Here is a 17363-nt window from a genome sequence, read left to right on the forward strand (position 1 = left end):
AAGAAATACGAGTTATAAATAATATGCCAAATAATAGTAAGTACTAAATTAAATATTACAAAAATACATTATCAAAAAATATCAAGATATATAAAAAGCAAGTAAAAGTATAGAAGGAAAGCAGATTTGTAATAAAATAAATAAATAAAAAAATATATATCTTTAATGTAACAGATGTGAAACAGCGTTACTTCGTGAACTTTAAGTGTGACCCTGCCGACGGCCAAATATTTTCTTTTGTAAGCCGCTGACCATTTGCCTATGTAATGTGAAATAAACAGGTATCGCAATGATAACTGTAGGTTTCTGAACACCTTTTGTGTTGTTGTAGACCGCGTGGGTTGTATAGTGTAAAATAAAGGTCATAGATTTGTATCTTATTCATTGATCAAAATTACGCTGAAAGATATTAATTTAATGTAGGTACTCTTTACCAGAAAATATAAACATAATTTATTAAAACTGCGAAGGTACCGAATCATAAAATTTTGCTTCATATTTTTTTGATCATATTAGCAAATTCACTAGATTTTCAATAAAGAAGTACTGTGTTTTTTTTTTAAATGTTTGTTTGTTGTCAAGACTATCACACTAAGTCAAATTTAAAAATAATTATAATTAAGTACCATATCGTATTATATCAGCGCTATGATTTTTTTAAGTTTTGCTATTTTGAAATTACTCTGCATATGATATCAAGTTCTCTACAGTAAATTATGTTTATTGGTGAATTGGCTTCCCGTTACCCTGAAATATATCACAATAATCTATCATTGGTTGATTCATAAGAACTCGTAACGTCATTCAAAGTGATTCATTTTAATTAAATTTTTATACAATTTTGAGAAACTACGCCGTTAATTAAATGCTTTGATTTTTACAGCGTGTAAGAAAACATTTTTTGTGTCCAATTTCCCGTAGCACCGAAGTTCCTTATTCCGGTTTGATTCGTGACTATTCTGTTTCCTGAACCAACGTTGTTTTCATTTTATTTTTTTAAGCACGTTGTCTTAAAGTAATACATATATTTCATTTTATTTAATTTATTCGAAGGATCAATAGTAATACAAAATATCATCATCATTACAATTTTTGCACCCAGCAGTGAATAGGACACTGCATTGGTAAACCAAATGCACCGTTTTGTGATCATCTGTTACATTAAAGTAAGGTGATCAATTTCACGCTTCGGAAGCCGGTCTAAGAACAGCTAAGTATTGCAGTTCAAAAAACCTTTGAAATTAATATTTTACCTCCAATTAGTTGGGAATCGAACCCAGGACCTCAAGAATTGTAGGCGAACGCCCAAACTGCAACACCACAAGGCAGAATTATTTCCACTTAATTTCCTATTACAGCATATTTTCCTGAGAGTAGCCATCGAGTCGGAAACAGTCGTCCAGAGTTCTGGTAAAATCGCGATCCGCTTTACTTCTGTGTGTTAATTTCATATATTAAAAAAATGTCAACGAAAATTTATTCCATTTATATAAAATATTTTTTTTCGGAAAAAACATGAATTTAAACGTATTTATTTTTACACTAAGGTAGTTACGAAAGTGTCTCATAAACCGCTATTTATGAACTACTGGCTAACGCAACATAAGAAACATGCTAAAGAGCATGGTGATTGTAGCACTCCTTTTATGTGGTAAACAACGCTTCAAGTATGAATATATTTTTTTCGTGGTCTGCTGCAAAATTTATTACTTGTGGTATTAACAATAATTGTTATACACTACTTTTGTTTGTATTTTTGCCTACATTCGATCGACATACTTTTCAATTAATTGATAGTTAAGAAATGTGGTGTTGTAATGTTTCATATTAAGTACCGTTTTGATTAATTAATTTAATTTTTAAAGGATAATAATGGTTCTAATGTAGGTTAATTTAATAACAGTTTATTTTATCGTTATTAATTTATTTTTTAAGTTTCTAAACGTGTGCACTAATTGACATTCTGTTTTGGTACGCAAGAGGTCGCGGTTTATTTTTCGAAATAATACTAGACAGGTTGTTTAATTTCACAATCAAAATTTTTAGATTTTGAATTTTTTTTTCGTGCCTTTATTCAGAAAAAAGCATGTTAAAGTTAAACAGCTTTTCATTCAATTTGTCATCGGGTGCTCAAACATAGGTTTTATATTTTACTTAAAAGCCTATAAAAGACAGACACAAATGCTAAAAGTTCAATGTATGCAACAATAAAAATAAAGCAAAACTAAAAAATATAATAATAATAGTATAGGAAAATATACACATTTCATCTAAAGCTTAAAAGAAAGATAGGTACTTGAGTTTCTTATTTATTTATTTTTTGTCACACTTAATGTTTACATATTTTGCATAATTTATGAAAACTTAATAGGTCTTTTCATGTTAAAAAATTGTTTTTTTTAATGCTTGTTATGTATGACTGTATGTTTTCTGAATAAAATAATATTTTAAATTTTTATTTTAAAGTAGCTAAAAAATCATTTATGATGTGTAAATTAATACAAAAAAATCTTTCTCTAAGCCAATTATGCAACATAACTATGCCACATCTTATTTAACTGTATACTATTTTTTTAAACATAAAAAACGAATTCAAAATAAAAATAAAATTAATTAGATAAACATTAGATTATTAAAAATCAGCTAATTACAGACAGCCCTGAAAATGCCTAGTTTTCCGTATTTCCTCCTCAAAAATGTTCCACATCTACAACAACAACAACAACAAACCATCGAATGATAGAACGCCATAACACTCTATCTTGGCATACAGACCTCACTTCCTCTACATTCATACATCTTCTTATGCACGCACGCCGATTATTCCTACTTTTGACATGTCCATCTTCAAGTATTTGATGGACTTGATCGTGCCATATCTTTCTCGGTCTTCCTCGTTTTCTGCATCCATCAACATTTGCATCGTAGATCCTTTTAGTCATTCTTTCGCTGTCCATTCGCTCTACATGTCCAAACCAACGCAGCACCCCTTTCTTGATTCTGTCAATAATGCATGTCTCAGCCTTACACACTTCACGGATCTCGACATTTGTGCACCTATCATACATCGTTTTACCACACATTCGCCTGACGGATCGCATTTCGACAGCATTCAACGAGTATTTGTTTTTTTTTTTAAATATTTATAAATAAGATTTTTCGCACCTATAAATTACAACAGAAGTATGCACATTTTTTCATTAAAAAATCACATAAATTATTTGAAAATTAATACGTCAGGTACTTTCTTAATTAGTTTTGTATGTTTTTTTATTATTTATTTATTTGCAATATATAATGCAAGGTTGACAGTAAATAGCTCATAAATAAAACTGTATAATGTCTGTGCGTCGGTATACTGATTAATTTAGTTAGTACAAACGGTCATAAGCCCTGTAAATGCCTGGACTTCCATGTTCCCTTTTTAAAAATGTTTTTCGTCAGCTTAGAGTTTTTTTCATTAATTTTTTTTTTAAATATCTTTCAAACACTAAAGTTCATTGTCAAATTAAAATATAATGTAAATGGGAGCTAGATTACTTACCGTCTATGCGCTCATAATATATATTTATTAAAATAATAATAAGTAATGATAATTAAAATAGACCATAATTGGAAACGAGGAACAATAATCCAAATCGTCTGTGCGCTCTGTAGCTGCAAGACGTGCTGGGATATTTATTTATTGTACAGCGCCCTTGAGGTGATTTCCACAAAAATGGCGCTATACAAATGATCCATCCACAATAAGTATGCATAAATTTATATATACATACACATACATTTATACGCTTAAATACTCACACATACATACATATATACGCATACAAATATATTTCAAAAATAGACAATAAATATTACAAATAAGTTTACAAAGCTTTCATTGTTACCATTTTAATTTCAAAAGATTGCTGTCGTTTCATTTTGAAAACATATTTTTTCCATTGAGTGTGCGAATTCGTACTAAATTACACCTCAACATGCGAATCGACCAGTATGATTTGTATAGACAGTATTCTTGGACATTATACGCATGTATAATATATGCACTTATTCAATTTTCATAGCTGGTATGGGGAAACAGCATAAATTTTCAAAGAAATCTCGTGTTAATATCATAATTATGTGCAGTTAAGGAGGCAGATATATTTGCAGTTTTATTAAGTAGTTGACATGTTGAAATTGGCCTGATTTCTTTTTCTCAGTCAAAACATGTGTTTCATAAATTCTTTGTGTATTGTTGGCGTACATTTTTTTTATTAATTTTAACTTGCTATTTATTATTTTGGTAGGTACGTAGATGCATTTCGTACGCATTAAGTAGATGTACAGCAGAGTGGACCGATGATGTATAAGGTTTTTCTTTTTTAACATCAAAGTGAAAGGGGTCTAAATAGTCGTATTTTGGATCACATTGAACGTAAACATTATTAAAAAAAAAATACATACCTACTCCTTTTGGCCGTCAGCCGAGGTTTAAAGTTTATAACTGTCAGAATATTTTGTTCAACAACAACAACAAACCATCACGCCGTTTCCCCGTAGGGGTAGGCAGAGAGATTAGAACGCCATAACACTCTACCTTGGCATACAGACCTCGCTTCCTCTACATTCATACATCTTCTCATGCACGCACGCCGATTATTCCTACTTTTGACATGTCCATCCTCAAGTATTTGATGGACTTGATCGTGCCATGTCTTTCTCGGTCTTTCTCGTTTTCTGCATCCATCAACATTTGCATCGTAGATCCTTTTAGCCGTTCTTTCGCTGTCCATTCGCTCTACATGTCCAAACCAACGCAGCACTCCTTTCTTGATTCTGTCAATAATGCATGTCTCAGCCTTACACACTTCACGGATCTCGACATTTGTGCACCTATCATACATCGTTTTACCACACATTCGCCTGAGGGATCGCATTTCGACAGCATTCAACCTACTTTCATCATTATTTTTCCAACTCCATACTTCGTTTGAATACATTAGAGTTGGAACTAGAACTCCGTTGTGAACTGCTAGTTTAGCCTCCTGCGATAAACATTTGTGTGCCAAAGTAGATTTTAGTTCACCGTTCACCCTGTTCCCGGCACTCACCCTCCTTTCAGTATCTTTCTCGGCCTTTTGTCCCTAGTAAACATACTTCCCAGATACACAAATTCTTCTACCTGATTCAGAATATCTCCGTTCACGCTGATCTCACATTTAGTTATATTTTCGTCCCTTTCAAAAACCATCATTTCGATTTATCAACATTCATAAGCAAATCGCTTTTCTTGCATACATCGTAGACTTTTGTTACCAAGAATTGAAGGTCTTCTTTGCTGCTAGCAAGAAGCACGGCATAATCCGCATACAGAAGACAGTTAACAGTTATACCACTCATTTTTGCTCCCATTCTTAAATCTTTCTGTTCTTGCATACAGTTATCGATGTATATGTTGAACAACCATGGTGACATTACACATCCCTGTTTGACTCCTTTCGGAATATTAAACCACGATGTGAATGACCCATTCACCTCACACATGCTGTGCTGTCCTTATACAGTGACGCAATAGCCCTTGTCAGGTTACCATTTACTCCATACTCCGATAAAACCTTCCACAATTTCTCTCTGTCAACTCTATCAAATGCCTTTTGCAGACCGACAAATGCACAGAAAAGTTTCTGATGTTTAGCCAGAAACTTTTCTGTCATATTTCCCAGTGAAAATATTTGATCCATACATCCTCTTCCATTCGTAAATCCACTTTGTATATCCCAAACTCTATCTTTAGTCACTTTTCTTACTCTCTCAATCAGTATTCTGCCATAAATATTTCCAACAGCGCTCAAAATATTTTTTTTATTATTTATATGAATAAAATTATTTTTTGTTAGTTAAGATTTAACTTTATCTCATTACAAATTCGAACACGTTTTAAAACTACCAAATTGCAAAAAATTTACACTCCGCGGAACTGATTCTGTTGAGCGCCTGGCTAATATTGATGATAACAATGGCTCATCAAAACAATTCTACCCATTTATTACAAATCAAAGTGCAACTCGCGCCCTTAGATGCTTATTTAATAAGGTTTAATGCACATTATACAATTTAATTTCAAACTGGTAAAAAATTGTGCTTTATTTTAAAAAATAATATAGAAAATGTTGTTAACACTAAGGCAGACATATTATACTGCCATTTCAATCCTTATGGTGGAGATTCACGATAAAGTTGGCTGTAGTATTGAAGGAAGCAAAAAGGTTAATAGAACACTGTCTGCCGGAAAACAGCGAAAACTTATTTGAGTCGGCGGCCTCTGTGGTGTAGTGATTAAGACACTTGACTCACACATAGAAGGTTCCGGGTTCGATTCCCGGAGAGAACACAAAAATTAAATGTGATTTTTATCAAACCTGGGTGTACTGTGCTGTAATTCACCGCTATAATTTGGCCTCCTGGCCTGTTGTGGTTTTAAAAAAATGTCTCTCAGTAAAAAAAAACAAATTTTATGTAATTATGTTAAACCCAAAACCCGAACGACTTTTACTCAGAGACGCCTCTTCTTTATCGCACCGAGAGTGTTTTATATTTTGAAAGAGCGCGTTATGCTCTCAAGGACAAAATTTATTTTCAAAAAAGAGTTCCTCCGATCTTCCTTAGAGGGAAGGATTTAAATGAGAAACTCCTTGACGGTTTTTAAAATATTTGAGTTTATTTAATTATTTTTTTCAAGTACTTCAAATGAATGTTTTTTTATTGCTTGTCCTTTTTATATGTTGATATGCCGAGTATTTTTCAATGATGTTTTTGTTCTGTTAATAATAATAACATGTTGTCGAAGTGTGAAACATTTATTCCGTCCTAACTCAACACAGGACGTTGGTTCCATGGAGTTGGGATTTGTGTCTCAATAAATGTTACATGAATATATTGAGGATAAAAGTTACAGTGGGTTTTTAGAAGGAAGGTAATATTCACAGTAAAAAAGATAAGGAAAATCGTTAAATAAAGGTATGCTTATGTAGATGTTTTTGTAATGTATGTTTATTATAGTAGGTGTGAGAATATGCATTTTATTGTACGCACGTCAAATTGTTTAGATGTAGTATTTTTCACTCATTCTTAGTCAGTAATATTTTATTATATTATATCATAATATAGATAATCAAAACGCAGTCGCAAGTGCATTACGATCTTTGAAATGCTTCAGTCACCTCCTCGCTCTTCGTTTCTCGCTTCCCGCACAACCATGCATGAATTTTTATTACCCGACCGTAACCGAAAGGAATCATTTCAACGGTTGAAGGGACACTACAGCCTGCCATTATATTTTTACTTTTGTCTGAGATACGCATTTAACAACCCTAAAATGAAATCGACATGATAAAACGTAACCTAAACATTTTGAACTAGTACTTTCAACTCAATGGCAAATCGAACATGATTGGTGTGTTCGCCTACCATGCTTGAAGTCTTGGATTCAGTCCCTGGGAGGGTCAACATGAAATCTGCTTGTTTTTAAGGTGTTTCATTACGATATTTCATTGTTCGTGGACCGATTCTTGTAGCCTAATCACAAATAACTAGTAAATAAATAGTCATTTCTAAGTCAATGCTCGTTTCGGTTTGTTGTTTGTTTTCCTCGTAAATAAATACAGTTCGTTGGCGAAAAATCGGCGTTTACTATAAAAAATAACGCAATATATTGCAACTGCAAAATAGTAAGTAGTATCTAAAACAAAAAGTGAAAATTTAATTTAAATAAAAGATAAATGTTCACTTCCCATTGTAATACGGATCCTGACCCCGATTACAATGGGAAGTTAACAGAGTTATCTTTGACTGTCTATAAAGAAAAATCGATATATGTGTACGAAAATGAGTTTATTTGCATGAAAATTTAAAGTGTCGTCATCGGTAACCGATAATTGAACATGTTTAAAAGAAAAAATGTATGCATGTCTGCTTTTCATACAGAAAACTCAATTTTACTTTGAAGATAAAATTAAAGAAAAATGTCAACTTCCCACTGTAATCAGGGCCCTGGTATTGTAATAACGTCCCTACTAATTTGTGTTTACACTCGGAGTGCGACGCATGCTGATAAATTAATTTATACCAAAGTAAAGCCCTAACTGATAATTTATTTACAGTTTTTTTACATGCATGATACTGAAATATTGTGTCTCTGGGGATCCTTATGTAGTAGCTAATAATGTGTATGGGATTTAGCGTTTTTATATCAAATAGCAGCAAGAAATTGACTTGGACGCATCCTTTCATAACTCATACTTGATTGTCATGCGGGACACTATACAACATTACAATATCTTGGGCCCTCCCGCCCGCCATGTTATTCCTGGAGCATCGTTATTCGCGCGGAATGAACTGCAGACAATAGAAGGGCTATCAAGCGTAATCCAATCCACGCAATGGTTATTACACAGAAAGAACAACTCTAGTGAATTATTCACGTAACGTAATTCACCAACCGCGACCCGACCAAAAGCGAAATTCCAACCGATCCGTATTCAGTCTTGACAACTCATATTTACAAAGAGAACGTCGCGGGCCGGACGGCGTCCATTTTCGAATCGCCGGAAATTGAACAAATCGTAATAAAACAATCCTTTTTCCATAGAAAAAGAGCGCGCGACAACAGTCAGTAACCGCGGCGCGAGATTCAGACTATACCTGCACGTATAGGTCCACGTTTAAGTGTTCACACGATTCAAGATATATTTTTACTCGCTGCTTTTAAAAAATCAAAGACACGCGATAAATAAGCCGCTAAAAAACATAATTCAAATTTCATCCTAAAACCTATTAGTGTTTTCTTCGCCCGTAAAAATAAAAACGCACCTTGTTTCCATAGAAAAAACTACACGCAACTTCGCGAAGATACCACGCCGCGGCGCGGGATTTAAAATACGGCTTTTTGACGTTTACAAAATATAAATTATATTCGTAGATAAATGTCGTAATAAAGAAAAAGCTATCTCGATGACAATGAATCGGGAATGTGGTCCCGTGGCTAGTGTTGCGGACAAACGTGTCAGATGTCCAAGTTTCGAATATCATTCTACCTCAACGTGATTTTAATTTTCTAAAAATTAGTTTTGCATTTACAACTATTTGAAAATGGCCCCCAAAATTAAAATATTTTGTCAGAATGCATCTATTTTTTTTTTAATGAGCATAATCTTAAGGTTAGACAAACTACAAGTAAATCTTATGTAATCTTAAGGTTAAACATAAACGAAATGTGTCAAATAGTTTTAATTTTGGGTTGGTATTGCCTTTTATCGAATTTCGTGGATTTAAAAATAATCAAATTACAGTTTTGCATAAATTCAGCCCTTAATTAACTAATTTTTCTAAAAAAAATATGTTTATAATTATCAAAGTAATGAAAAGTATTAATTTTAACCAACTTTTGAAATTAGTGTCAAAAAAGTTTTTGACATTATAGATATTATATACATTCTGTATGTATCTGTAACCAAACGAATAAGGAATACAGTTCTGTGTTTGAAATAGAACTAGAATTTTAGACCAGTATTTTAGATTCGATAGCTGCTCTAAGTTTCGCGTTTGATTCTCTGGAAGATTGATACGAAACATTTGTTTTGTACATCTGTTTCATTGTCCCTTGACTAAGTACCTAGGGTGATATCCTGATCTTCTCTACCCCCTAGAGAGTGGTTAATTATTGGATTTTTATTTTTTTAATTGCTTCATATATTGGCCACACAGATGATTACACGTCAAATGATTTCGTTTGAAAAACTGAAAACAACTACTACGGTTTGATCAATTTAACCTTATGTGTTTTGGTCACAATAATGTTCTAAATAAAAATCATAATGTTTGATTTCACGTGTTCATATTTATTTGACATGTAATCGTCAGGGTGGTCTGATATAAAACAAAGTGTAAACCCGTGCAAAAAATAAAAATTCCAGAAATCTATCACTCTCTAGGGGAGAGAAGATTCAGAATACCACTTCTGAAGCCTAAAACTGATCACCTTACTTTCCTGTAATAGATGATCTAGATACGCAGCATGTGATTTAGCAATGCGCTGTCTTATGCACCACCCGTTTATTTACACGTTTTTTCACAAATCCAATAAAGTGCATTTAACATCTACCTGTATTTATTAAGTCTCTGAAGTGCCATGGACACCTGGTTTGAGATATTACGAAAATATTATTTTTCATCTGTATATTTCTGCTGATTAATTGTGAGAATGCGTTTTTGCGATGGTGTTATCAATTTATTACAGCCGAGAAAAGTTTTGCATTGAACCGTCAAAAAGTTCTTAATTACCAAGACCCAAATGTTAGACCATTTATTCCAGATGATCGAGTACGTTTTACTTCTGTTAATTGTTATTCATTTGTCCATTGTTTTTTTTTTAATTACACAGTCATTGTTATAAATACTTGATAAGAACGAGGCTATTCAATCTTTAAATTTAAAATTTCTTGTTCTTCGTTAAAGTACCTGGCGTAATCAAATATCAGCCTACACTAAAAATGATAAAAATCTTTATTTGTCATAACGTGTAATGTTAAAAAATTATGTGTACAGGTATACATGGTTAAATGGCGGACTTATTTCCACTGGCAATCTCTTACAGTCGAATTAAACATACCAATATTTATTAATTATAATAATATGCCTACTGCTTACAATATTCACTTTAAATACATTTACAAAGCTTGTCAGTACCGAGGTTTATTAACAAGTATGGCCAAAGAACACTTCATTATACAATTACTAAAAATTTTAATAAGATTCTTAAGCAGATCTTAAAAGAAAATAATGGCAAAACTTTTAAGGAAAAAATAATTAAGTAGCTCATATGTAACAAGGCATTATATTGATTATTATTTTATGCAAACAATCATCTATTAATTTTTTTGTAAATATTTTTTTTGTAAAAATACGTATGTTTTTAGTTCTTAATAATGTTTATATTACTTTTAAAAATTATATAATTTCTCTAACGTTTTTCTTTGTAAAGGAAAAATAAGAAACTTGCTGACAAGCCGGTTTCGCGGTTTAGTTTTACTTTCTTAATAAAAATAAATACAAAAAAAAATATATTTAGTTACGTTTTTCAAATATTTGTTAATAGTACTCGTATAATAACATGTTTCTATTAAAAACATGTCCTTCATTGTTTTTGGTATTCCTTCATTGTTTTTTGTAGCTCGTATTTATATAAAGTTGGTAATTTTTACTATTATCAGTGATCTTGAGGTGGTTTTTTTTTCCGAAAGTGGTTTCTAATATTGTTTTTATTTTTTATCACCATCACTAGATACCATGTCATATTTAATGGTAGAAAGATGGATACAGCTTTTGACTAAGGGTCATTCTTCCAGCGTTCTTAATCCGAATCGTTAAATCTGATTTTGGAGGAAATTAATAAATGCACTCAGAACGTTCGAATAATTTCACTGCAGAGCCCGACAGTGCTTGGAATGTTGAAAATGATTTTACTGGACTAGGAATGCAGTTATTTATTTATTACTTCAATCCAGAGTATATTATTTGCCTTTTTAATTTTGTTTTCATTACTTTGATTCATTTTTGTACTGTGTTCGCTGACTCAAGAACACAATAATCTTTTTTCCTATCAACAGCAACATGTGGAATAATTGGATGGGGGGGTAGCGCGTCTTGCATGTTGGATCCAGTTTTTAAAGTACAAAAACTCTTAGAACAATAAAAATGGTTCCTTTACGCTATTCATCAAAAAAGGCTCTAGATGTGCTACAGCCATTTGTTAAAGAGACCTTCCAGGTGAACTCCTGGAAATCTGAAGATAAAGTCAGCACACCCCAAAATATACAGACGCGATCAGCGGGAAGGATAAATTACCTTGGTCTGACCACACACTCAAAGCTAGCTCAAAAAAACATTACCTTTCTGGCTGCTAAGTTTTTCAATCATCTTCCAGCTGCCATAAATAACTCCACAAGGGCCAATGTATTTAAGAAAAATGTTTGCGATCGGCTGCTGCACATTGATAGGGACGAGGTCGTCAATCTTGTCAAAGTTTGAGGCTAGTGAAAATTTACTAATCTGCTTTCCTTCCATACGTTTATTTGCTTAATATATATCTCGATATTTTCATGTTTTTTTCATAACTTATTTTTGTTTTATTTCATTTAGCACTCACTGTTATTCGCAATATTATTTATTGCTCTAATTTCTTACTTGGAGTGAGTTTATAGAAAGCATATCTCAATTATCATTTCAATTATATTTTTTATTATTTTGTATTGATTTCAGTAATAATATTATTTTGTACATTTTGTTATGTATGTAACTTAATGTGTATGTATTTTTTTTCTTCGTATTTTATTATATTTTTTTTTTGTTAATTTACTGTGTCAGATGTTAATCATAATTTAATTGATTTCTTCTTGTTAATAATCACGACTTAACGCGCGGACAGCCTGCAAAGCCATAATAAGTTTATGAATTTGTAAACAAATGTAATTTTGAGTTAATTCATAAATATATACATGTTCTCAATGAGCGGATGGTTATTTTGACATTCCGGCCCGCAACTCTGAGGAAAATTGTAAATAAAATGGTTGTGTATGCCTGACTTAATCGATGTAAATACTTGTATACTTACTTACTTGTATTCAAAAATGTCTTCCTGTCAATAAAATGTCTACTTTTTGTTAAAAGTTTACAAATCAAAACGGTTTTTTCAATCTCACTATTCTGATTGGATTTTAAAAACATGTTACGTAACATAATTTAACCAGGTAGCGTGAACATGTCTACATATAATTGTTGAATAAAATTACATTTCTTTCATTGAAATTCACTCGCACAAAATTCGTTTTTATCTTGCGCAACCATCTTGCGTTTTTCCACATTTTGTACGGTAACATTTCACTCAACCCACAGGTAAATTATTAGTATGCAACTAAGACTCCTTTGAATGCGCCGCGCGATTTTCAGAATTTTGAAATCAACATTCCGAGGCATCATTGAAGAAAAAACAAAATAATATTGTCAAGTGAGCGTTATCTTTATTTACTTGTCGTGAATAAAAAGACACAGAACTTTTCACCGGTTGTCGGCTCAATTATTGACCACGTGACTTAACGGAGTTTGTTGACAATATCTTAAGAAAGATCTTACGCATTTTAATTTATTAACATGCTTTAAGATGCCTTAGTTTCATGTTTACTATTGCACATACCTGAATTATATAATATGATACTCGAACCTGGTGTTTCTCCATCGTGGACGCCGCGTCCTGTACGGCCACTAAGTATTTTCTTATAGAGGTATCGCACGGTTCAATTTTAGATGAGCTCATTTTTTTTCATTCAAACATAGGTTGATAATCACAAAACCTTTTTAGAGGAAAAAATAATAATGTGCGTTCTTATGATTTTTTCAACGAGGTTTAAATAACTCACTATTAGAAAATGGGAATCGAGTTGTGGTAGAGGAGGGTTCGAACCTTGGACCTCTTATCCATGAATCTGCGACACCAGCCACGGACTGCAACCCGATTTAAAAATACTGAACTTTATGTTTTAAAATATATGACGCAATAAAAACGTTCGTAAAAGTATGCATTTTTATTCTTGAATGAAATTGAAATCAGAACTTGATTTTTTTCCGTAGAAAATGTAATAAGTACGATTACTTTTACTTTAATAGCAAATAACTCAATTTAATTTAATTGCTTATAGATATTTCGACATAACCGTTCAATTTAAACGTTTATTAAACACTCTTACTAAGATAAATCGAATTCACTACGTTGCAGATTTAACCTAACTTTGAGAATATTTTTTATTTATCTGTAGCAGTAAATGTAAAAGACTTTGCTCATATGACAATCGTTAAATCCCTAATGTTTTTTTTAAATATTATTTATACTATACGAATTCTTTTTTTTAATATTGAGTAAATTTAAGAGTCCTCACTGAGGAAACTTGTTCTAAGGAGAACTGTTCAGTGTACAGTGTTTATGTTTTAATTTCACAAGTCATGTAAATATTTTTATTTATTTCTTCTTCGTCATTTAGCTTATATTTGAGTTCAGTTTGTTGTCGGTTTATTAATTGTTCTAGCTTGATTAGTTTTTTGTTGTTGTTTTGGTTTCAATTGATAGAATTGTTGAACAATATTCAGTTGTTAGCAGATGTATAAACTGCAGTCTTCAGAGCCATTTTAGTTTGACTCATTACTTGATCTAAACATAATTTTGTACTTTTTAAAATTCGCGTAAGAACATTGTTTTTTGTCGCCGGTTTTTGCATTTTTCAACGTGGTTTTTAAGCTCGCGTCTGCTGATATCCATGGTATGCTAAGAAGCCATATTAGATTAACAGTACTAATTGCGAAATAACAATTCACTCCAATAAACCTGCTATTCTCTTTGACTCTGGCACAATGGAACAAATGCCTTAGTTAATGTATGTATATACAAGCAGATCTCTGATAACGTCGTATGTGAATAGTACCTCCATACAAAGCAAGTCGTTCCACTAAATAACACGGCCGTATATTTGCATAAAGAAATAAACAATGGCTTTAAAAATTAAGAGTGATAAAGAACAATGTTAGACCATTGCAAATATATTCAAAGATACAATGATAGATTCTGAGATTTAGTAGAAAAGAGCCTTAATCCATGAAGTTAAAATTTTATTCTAGGAGTCCAATTCAAGCGAACGACGGTGTTTTCGATCGTTCTCTAAGCGTTTGATTTCAATTCTACTTATAATTACGATCGGGTTTAGATTTCGTGTTTTTTTTCCTTTTTTTTCTATCTATTATTCGCTTTAAAATCTCTGATCCAAAAAATGTGAATTCAAAAGGTGAATTCAAACTGAATGCCTTTTTAAAAATTAATTTCTGAAAATGAAGATTTTGTTTTTATAAAATCTATCATTTCTTTCTGCACCCAGTGGTGCAAAGGACACTGCATTGGTAAAGCAAATGCAGCCATCGAGTCAAAACAGACATCCAGGATTCTGGTTTTATTTTACGCAGAAAACTGTATATTTCATCTACTTGAACACAGAATAAAATAATAAAATTAACCAACTTAATCAGAGAAAAAAAAATACTTATTCCATTAGCTGCATTAAATTTACAAACAATCCGTTTTTTTACGGGTGGTTTATTCTTGGCCTCCTTGGTAGGAGAACTAGTTTAATCGGGTAATAGTAAATAGTTTGTTCATACATTTAAAAATACCAAACAATATTTTTAAGTGTTTATAGAAGACTACAAATGAGGAGAAATTAATAATTGATATTTTGACAGCTCACTTCGACACGACCAAAAAACACTTAAATAGGATTCGTCAAATCTATCGTTTTGGGAATGTCACCCATTTCAATATGTTTTTATTTTTATTTTTTTATTTCAAAATACAAAAATGTACAAAAACACACTGGTATTCCCATGAGTTAGCAAGCTCATTCTCATTCTATTAATATAGGTACTTGAAAAATAGACCTTCGTATCGTCAGTCGTTCGTCTTCGGTTCCACGTATCTTTTCGTACGAATATTCGTAAACTCCCGGCGATGTCGCTGATATAAAAGATTGAATCCAACTATGGCGTTTGCTTCTTTTTTGTTGCAACGTATTTCTAGCTCGTTACATTTACCTTCTTTGGTAGATTGATTACAGATAACTAGATCAATACAACTCGTTTCTTTATCTGATAAACTGCGGTACCAATTAGCTTGGTAATTTACTTGAAATAAAATCATTCCATTTACCGTGGGATGTGCGTAGTGACACGTTTAGGAATCAAATGATTTTATATTTGTTTTTTTTATCGCAGTGGGTGTGCTGAATTATTTAAATGTCCAACTGACAAGAACATTCACCAGAGAAATTATTGAGAGCGATAATACAGATAATGATTAATTGTATTTACAACGTACCCACAAGATGAATCTATCGTTTTTTCCTAGTTACCAATATCTGATTTTGAATCTTATTTACACATACTAAGCTGCCATTCAATGAATCAAAACGAATAGAATCGATTTTGAAAAAATGTGCTGCAAAAATCATTATTATATTTTTTTAAATATTTTTTTTTGAATTGTGTTTTCTATAAAAAAAAAAAACAATATGTTTCGATAATCAGTAATTAAATGATATGCACAGATCTCAGTGAAAATATATTTTTTTAGAACACTTTTATGATCACGTTGTATTATTATTGGTGCAATTTTCTATTTGCTTGAAAAATGTCTAAAAAATATTTTACTTGCTGTTTTCAATACGATTAATTATAAAATTTGGTAAGGTATCCAAAATAAAACACATTTATTGGATTAAATTACACTTTCTTTTTTTTATGTATGTGTATCGTTTCGTCTTGTTAAGACATTATTACACTCGATAGTTTGATAATGTCATATTGGCGTCATTTGCCATTAAATTATTTAATAATTGACTTCAGATAATCTTGAATTCAGAAACATCTTTAGTGGACTAAAAGAAAAAGCCTATCGACGCTCTATATTTATTTTATTAGTGTACACGGCACAAATGCCTTTTATAAACATAAACATATAGTATATTCAATAAATATAACAGTGTTATTTACAAAACTATGAAATAATACAAAAACAATATAGTTATACATTTTACAAAGTTTTTAAAATTAAATTAATATATTTGACTATATGCGATACATTATACTTAACATACGAAGGTAAATAAAAATAAAGATAACCCAGTAAATTAGAAACGGAAAAAATCATAAATTCTTAATTTGTTGGTATTGTTGCAATGTCTTGATATTGAATGCCCTAGGCAAAATACAAACTGCCATGGGATTCGCAACAATTGAATAATAGTAATAATAAAATATGAAAAACTAAAAATAAACACATTTAAAAAATAAAGTTGCAAAGATCTAGTCATACGCATATATATGTATATATATAATATAAATATAATTTTTCATAAATAGAAACATTTGGGTTCTACGATTTACCCGAATATATCGATTTTGGTAGTCATTTTCAACGATTTGTAAATAACTCACTGTCAAAAAATGAGAATCAAGTAATTGTAGAGCGTGATGCATACCTAGGACCTGTGATCCGCGAGTCCACGATACTAGCCACAGGACCACAAGTCGATTCATTGTGATCAAAGTTCAAATTATTTCACATCTTTGATTAATTACCTTTAGAAAATTTGATTATTACCTTGATGCTAATAAATCTTAATTGTTGATCCGTGTGTTCTTGGTATCACCGAGACGAAGACAAAAGAAAGTGTGCTACGGACAATAAACGGATGTAATCTGCATGTAATTTTGTCTCAATCGCAGTGCTC

The 17363-nt window shown here is 31.6% G+C and overlaps 1 protein-coding gene across 2 annotated transcripts in view; it reads left to right on the top strand.

Annotated features, from left to right (window-relative positions):
* Nucleotides 1-17363, top strand: part of LOC148284956 (uncharacterized) — a 213078-nt gene that overhangs the window by 121936 nt on the left and 73779 nt on the right. The gene's annotated exons all lie outside the window — the stretch shown is intronic.

Source organism: Micrasema longulum, unplaced genomic scaffold (genome assembly GCF_059751315.1).
Source record: "Micrasema longulum isolate JH-2025_06_02 unplaced genomic scaffold, ASM5975131v1 h1tg000073l, whole genome shotgun sequence".
NCBI lineage: Eukaryota > Metazoa > Arthropoda > Insecta > Trichoptera > Brachycentridae > Micrasema > Micrasema longulum.